The sequence below is a fragment of the Rhinolophus sinicus genome, chromosome 16 (assembly GCF_057876585.1).
Source record: "Rhinolophus sinicus isolate RSI-liver-muscle chromosome 16, RSI-T2T, whole genome shotgun sequence".
Lineage (NCBI taxonomy): Eukaryota > Metazoa > Chordata > Mammalia > Chiroptera > Rhinolophidae > Rhinolophus > Rhinolophus sinicus.
Window position 1 is genome coordinate 98,004,303 of NC_142516.1, and position 7,693 is coordinate 98,011,995.

The 7,693-nt window shown below is 40.5% G+C and overlaps 1 long non-coding RNA gene across 1 annotated transcript in view; it reads right to left on the reverse strand.

Moving 5' to 3' along the window:
* Nucleotides 1-4,495: 4,495 nt before the first annotated feature.
* Nucleotides 4,496-7,693, reverse strand: part of LOC141571309 (uncharacterized) — a 29,729-nt gene continuing 26,531 nt past the window's right edge. Inside the window, exons 2-3 of the long non-coding RNA XR_012496072.2 lie at nucleotides 7,500-7,612; nucleotides 4,496-5,889 (exon numbers count right to left, since the gene is read on the reverse strand). This is a non-coding gene — a long non-coding RNA (uncharacterized LOC141571309). The remainder of the gene's footprint in view (nucleotides 5,890-7,499; nucleotides 7,613-7,693) is intronic.

Below are 7,693 nucleotides of genomic sequence, written 5' to 3' on the forward strand. Positions count from 1 at the left end.
GGTGGTTTTGTTATCCTGTTCTTAAAGATGGGCCTGTTCGTTGTGCTAAGACAGGTGCAGCCATTTCATTTACTTTGGGAAGGTTTTCATATTGAACTTTTTAAACCCTCACAAAGGAAGGGGGGCTAGAACCATGATCTCCCAGTTACCCACTGCGTTTTATCGATTTCAATAACATTTTGCCAACATTGTATGGTCTGTCCCCCCAACTTATTGATTTAGTTATTTGCTTTTGCTTGAGTGTTATAAGTAAATCCCAAACATCTCATTCCACTCATAGATACTTTGCTATGCATGAAAGTCAAATATTCTATGACTTTTTAAAAACAGAAAGGGATACATGAAAAACATTGGCCTCCACCAGTGCGTTGCAAGTATCCAAATTTCACCTGTCTTTCAAGGCCGAGTTCAAGCTTACAAGGATCCCTGTCAAGGGGAACCACATCCATCTGACCTTCACATTTGGGGATTCATTTTCTTCTGTCCTGAATTGCTTTGATATAACATTAAATTTTATCTTTTTATTTAACTACTCAAGAATGTATATTGTTTTCCAAATTAGAACAGGGAAGCAATGTGGGATAACGGAAAACACTCTCATGTAGACTTAGAACATCCTAGGTCCCAAGTGGGATTCTGTCTTTTTAGTTGCATTTTTCTGAGCCTCTGTTTCTACAGCTGTAAAAGAGAGATGAAACTGTTACATTGCAAGCTACCCACACTTTTACTCACATTTTGACTTGTACTTATTTTAATAACTTCATTTTAAAATATAGGATTGTGACTATAGGATTCATGCTGCATGAATATATTTCAGCAAGATCAGAAACATTGACTGGTTTTTTAAAATAAGTAGATTAAAGTTTTAATAGCATAAATCACACACACACACACACACACACACACACACACACACTCCTGTGAAGGTTAAATGATTAATTGAGATAATGTGAAATGCCTAATTCATAGCAGACTGCCATAAATGGTACCTAGTATTATTACCTACTATTATTATTAGCTGGTTACTCTCTGCATGGAAGAAGAGCCTGTGTCTTACAAAACTCGTTTCTTTCTCCCACATAATTTAGCCCTGTGATTCACACACAAGAGCAATAAGTTCAATTAATATTTGGTTCTGTGATTTGCTGATATACCAAGTAGAACAATGTTTATAAATTAGAAAAAAGAGAACTTGCAATATAGAGTATTTTTCACAGTATCTGGAGAGACATTTTGATATGATTTGGAGTCACAAGTAGAAGAATGAGACAGGATGTGTCTTGAGACTCAGGTATGAATCTCTAACCACCACACAAACTTGGCTCGGGCAGTTTCAAAGAACCTCAGAGTTGTTTCCCAGCACATGGGTGTAAACATTCTAATTTGTATTTTTCTCTAATCTCTTTCTCATGGTATGAAAGAATCTACTGGGCAATTTCGTAGGAAACACAGATAACCTCTTCTACGTCCTTGTGTTCTCTTAATTCTCCCTCAAAACTGCTGGCGATTTCCAAAGTCCTGTCTTATTGGATTCTTCTAGTTCTGGCATAAATATCTAAGAAAGACTTGTGATCCAGGCCAAGAATTTAAATGCCCTCTCAGGTCAATGTGTGCAGTCTAGGGAGGGTGAGACCACAACCCGAAAGAGCCATGCAAGGTAAGTAGAGGTTGCTGTGTTTCTAACACAAGTCCACACCTAAAGAAAATGCGAATGGGTTTGATTGTCAGCAAGTCTTGGGTGCTCTGACCTCCATGCACTTTATCGTGTGCCAGAAACTTGGAATTCTGTGCTGTTTCTCTAAGTGCTGCTGGGATGAGGGTTTTCCTGGGCAATGGAAGGCCAAAGTCTCCAGACGGGTGACAAATTGCTGCTTGGTATTATTAGCAGATATGAGCTGAGGTTTGCAAAACCTCTCTCCCTTCCCCTGCTCCTTTGCCTGCCAATATTTACTGATTCTCCATAGTGTTCAGAGCTGTATTTAACTCCCTACTTTTCCCTTCTCCTCCATTTCTCCCTGTTAACAGGCTCATCTTCCAACTTTGGGTTGAAAAATAGAAAGACAGGACCCTGAATCCCCTTCCCCTCCAAAGCAATGAGATTTGACTACATGTGATCACATTTTTTTAATGTGTCGAGAGCCACTGCACCTCTGTCCACTGTAGACACAATACACAGACCACAGAGAATAGAGGAGCTTATCAGAAATGAGGTCCATCACGGCTGTTAACTTGGAAGCTAGAAGACACAGACATGTGGACGACAGCTCCTCCTTGGTGTGCTTCTTCCCAGAAGCAGGTTTCGTGGATCTGTACAGTGTTCGGTATTACTTTGCGGCCCTGGTAAGCATTCAGAAGGGCAGGGTGAGTGCGCATGCAGCCCCAAGAGGACAGGGAGATGAACTTTTTGTGCAGACGAAGGTGGGAGTAGGTGGGGATGAATCAGTGGTGCTGGGAGCGGGCTGTTTCCTGACATGACTCACTGTACCCGTGCTGGTTTCTAAGGAGACCACTGAGCACCGGGCAGCAGCAGTCTGTGTAGACACCATGTGCATGTGGGCGTAGGGCTGCTGTTTAGTGACCCCCACATCTGGACATGGTAGCTGGGGGCTTCCTGGGAAAGCCTTCATTTCTTTAAATGGCATTAGAGAGGAAAAATAGAAAAGAAATATTTGTAAGGTTATTCACAGACTCACACACAAGCTAGCAATGAAGTCCTTTGTCTGCCCTAAGAAGCAGTGGATTCTTGTTCTGGCCCCCAGAACTGTGCTAAACACCAGACACCTTTGGAATAACAAGGGAGGAGCGTGGGGAGAAGAATTCAGGAATGCAAATAGGAAAAAATGAAGGCTGTTCCAAAAGGAAATGCTGGCCTATGGTATATAATCACATAGTAAGGGTGCCCATACATGTTTAGTGCTTACTATGTGACAGACACTGAAAATAACAAGATAAAAAACTCAGTCCCTCCTCTGGCAGAGATAGTGGGTCTGGGGAGGGTGGAAGGGGTGACTTTCACCCACAGCAACTCTTCTTCTCCTCATGGCAACTGAGGAGAGTGGAGAGGGCAGTGGTACCCAAAGTGGGACCATCACCTGACATCACAGAGAACATCTACGGGAGTCTTTCCATGCCACCAGGCTGCTCAGAATCTAAGTTAGCCACATAAAACAATGTACAGGTCTTCATCCAAGTTGATTCATTGAATGAGCACATTTAAAAATAGTTTTAATAGTGTTTGTCAGTGAAGTGATGCTGCCAAAATACTTCAGAAGTTTCTCCCCTTAAAGAGTGAACTCTTTCCCCTGAATATCTATTTGTACATATTAATAACTTCAAAGTACTTTCTCATAAGCAATGGAAAGGAAAACATCAACCTAGCCAGTGTCAAAATTATCATAAGTTCTGAACTAGTGGATTTTAAATTTTAATGAGCTTTTATTAGGTGTTTTGTTCCTTTAATTTTTAATACCGCTGACACTTTTCATCCAAAGGGCATAGAAGCATTGTGTATTTTTAAAGCATAAGAACATTCTGAAGAACTAATTTTACATTTAACCTTAAGTTCAATAGACTTAGGTCCTTGCAAAAGAAGTATATAATTCTACCATCAAAATAAACTTTTCATGGATTCTGAATCTTTAAGAAAGTCTAAAGTAACCTGATCACCTTAAAATAAATCTTTCTGAGGAACAATGTTTTGTTTTGTTTTCCTGGAGCCACTCTTTGAATGACTTTATATTACAGTTGTATGAATGAGTGTCTGAAGTACTAACTTCTGATATTCATTGCTTTGCATTTTTCTCAGAAATTACCCCTTATTGAACAAGCCTGTGCAAAAAATATTCTCATAGCTTCTATAGGCCTGGGAGCAGCGGAAGTGGAACTTTGAACTGGATTGTTGTTCCTTCCCTCTCTTCCTTTATTCCTCCCTTCCTTCTTCCCATTAATAAGCATTTTTGAACCCCAGAGTTGACCAAATACTTAGTCTTGTATGTTCACTCCAGATTTCTTTGGAAGATCTGAATAAAGATGGTATCACAAGGTCCTACCAAGGAGTCAAGACAGAGGAGATTCTCAATCTTGAAAAGGAGAAAAGAGAGGAGTAGAGAAAGATGATGTCCTATTTTTTTTTTTCAATCTTTTTACAAATGTCACCAAACTAAGATTTGAAGGATCATACATTTACAAGACCTAAAGGGGGTGCATACTCTTGGGGACATAGCAGGTGGGGAGAAAAGAGGCAGCTGAGGCTCCAGGACATCTCTTCAACACACCTGTACTTTAGAATTTCAGTTCAGCTAGTGACCTTTGGTGTTAGATGTGATTTTGCTGAGAAAAAAAAAAAAGGGGGGGGCCAGGATGGGGCCAGGAGAAAGGAATAAAACTATTGGAGTTTCTCAGAGTTAGATCCAGGGGTAAAGAGGAGGACTTTGACATTCTTTTGCCCAGTTCAGAGTAGGGAAAGAGATGAAGCAACTGAGGGTAAAAGACCAAATCTAGGACAAAGAGCATTCACTTTATTTCTGTTGGAAACATAAGGATAGAGATGGATAACTTAAGAGATCAAGAAAGCAGGGTCTTAATCCTACAATGCTCCTGGCACTGTGCTGGCCAGATGTTCTCTGCCTCCAGGGACCTCACGGCATAGCTGGATCAACAGACATCTAAACAACAGAGATAACATGTTATACAGAGTGCGATGGGAACACAAAAAGTGATGTGAACTTTTGGGGAAAACTGGGGAAGGTTTCATGAAAGACTGATAGATTTTGGAGTTTGGCTTTGAACTAGGTTTTGGAGTATGCATAATTTTACCATTGTGAGAAGAATGTAAGATAGATGGAGAGCTTTCAGGAAATTTGATGAAAGAGCGGTGTTGTGAAAACATAGTTTCCAGGAAACAGTAAATGGGTACTACAATTAAAAACCTAGGTTGTGGTGGGGGTTACAGTGAGATGGTGAGAGAAGAGGCTGAAAATATAGAAGCCAGATTGTGAGATGTCTTGAAGGAGGCTGGCAATGGACAATTGAAAGCCATTAATTTCTTAGAAAAAAAAATTTTTTTTTTGTATTTTGGGGTGAGATAAGGAGTGTGATCCACTCCTTGAGGGTGTACCATCAAATCTATTTTGCATAACCTTTTGCAGAAGTGTGGAAGATGACCTGTGAAAGAACTGATTTTGAACTATGAAGTAGGTTGGGCTCCAAGGGAGTAGTCTCTTTAATGGAGATTGACAGGGAAGACATTTATTGCAGATTGCCTTCAGGATCCACACCTGTGAGGGAGTGTTCACAGAAGGATTAGGCAGAGGAACAAGTTTCTGCTGCCATCATAGCAAAGGTCTCAGGTTGTCCCACAGGGAGCCCCAGAACTGGGATGGCTATTTAGAATTGTATCAAATTGGGTCTTCTCCCTACATCATTCCATCATTGGATAAAGAAGGGGGTGTGACCTTGGTCTGCTGAGGTCCAGCATCAGGAATGCAAACTCACCTACAAGCTATAAGTTGTCAAGATTCTCAGCAATTGGGTGAGTAAATGTTTCAGTTCCACCCCCATTCCTAGTCTTTCCAATCTCTACAAACAGCATCAACAATTAGCCCATTAATCATCCCAAAGCTGAGGGACTTCCTTGGCTTCACTCTTCCCTTTATACCTCACATCCACTCAATCAGTGAATTCTGTCAGCTTTTTCTTTAAGGCGTTCATCTACTTACAGTCAGAGTACATTAATCTCAGTCCATGGTCCCTCATCCAGGACTGGGACTATTACAATAGGCTCTGAATGGTCTCTCTGCTTCTGTTCTTGCTTCCAGTTGATAGTGATCTCTTTCACCAAAGAGGGACATTGTTATAGTGAAATGGAGAGTTTGTTGGGCCCTAGATAATCTGAGGAAAAAAAGAAGTAGAAGAAAAAAAAAGGTGTTAAGGAATATTATTAAAAGATAAAATTCTACACATGTTAACATATGTCAACACATATCAAAAATCTTAGTTAATTTATTCATTAATGAGAGAACCAGTAAGAAGTTACAACCAATTCAAAGGTGAATTCAAAATAACACAGATATATTAGCAATAAGTAATGTTGAAATGAATTTATAAACAGTTGTGAAATTGGATTACTGGAAAGAAGGGAGGAGGAAATCAATTGTATTTCTACCAGACAAAATTTATTTGTATCTCTAGACACAAGAATTATCTCCATTGTTTTCAGTTTTATATAACTCAAAGAGATATACAGTAAATCAGAAACAATGAAAGGTGCAGAGATTTCCCCCAAATCAATTAATTTGGAAGGATGTGCTTAGACAGCACCTGGTTTCCCATTGAAGATACCCAATAATCTTTCTGGTTCATTTCAAAGTCTTTCATAGTTTTTTTCTTCCATGGGAAAGAAGAAAGAAAGGGAGAGAGAGGGAGAGAAATAGAGAGAGAAAGGGAAATTTCCTGGACAGTTTTGGTATATGCCTATTTTCCTGGAGAAATTATTAATAGCAAGGCTTTTACTCTAAAAAATATGCAGGTTTAGAAGGAAAAATACTGTCATGCGGGGCAGCCTTCGGGGTCTCTGCTCCCGCTCCCCACACAAGAATGCAGGATGTGGTGAGACCAAAAAGGAACACCCACGGAGTCATAGGTAGGTGAGTCATACCACTATAGTCTCACTGGCGGCTGGGTTCACACGACGTGCGACCTGCTGTCTGCTTTCTGCCAACCGACCGACTTTCTCCTTGACTCGACTCCCCAACGTAGCTGTGGCAGTTATATTAGTGGCCAATGGCTCAATGGTTACAGCTGACGGCCATAGCTGATGGCTATCTAACTAGTCATAGCTGATGGCCATCCAATCACAGTTGATGGCCATTTACTACCTGAGCTGGTACCTTTCCACATGAGGCCGAGAGCCTGGAAACTGCTCTCTGGGGCTCTGTCCCCACAAATACCCTCTCTAATACTTCGGTAATTTCATTATTTTTCACTTCAAACCACTTAAAAGAAACAAAAAGGATTTAGTTGAGATAGAACCACACTGGGAAAGATTAACAACAATTCAACTAGTACTTTAACTCTAAGTGATTGAGGCTATGGCAGCAAGTGGACAGCCTTAAAACGGGCAGAGTGTGGAGCAGCCAGCGCTCCTGGCTGGGCCGTTTCCTGAACAGGAAATTCGATCCATCTGTCTGGACACATTTCTTCAGTCTCTGAATCCATTGATCACAGGACCTTCTCATGGTGGCTGGTTAGCTTGCACATTTTGCTTTCCATAACATTGGGGATTTTGTTTTCTGGTAACACTGCAAAGCAAAAGTCTGCAGTAATAGTGTGGAAGAAAGAGTTAGGGCGGAAACTCCCTAGGAGTTTCCCTAAGGGGCAGGATACTAGTATCTCCTAACTATAATAGTCCGTATTTACCATTTCTCAAATTGGACAAGGTGAAGGAATATCTAAATGACTGAATTTGCTTTAAATTTTATTTGTTTTTAAAGTACTCTTACCTTCTTTTGTGCTTCTGCAGTCTCTGACTGTTTCAAGAATCTCTTTTCCTTCTGGTTTCCACTTTGGAGCAGTTTTCAAGTTCTATCACCTCTGCCTTCTTTGTGGCATCATGCTGGGAAGCAAGGCAGCTTCATCATGCTCCCAGAATTTTTAAGAAATCTCACAAAATAGAAAATGCTTCTCTAAAATGTTT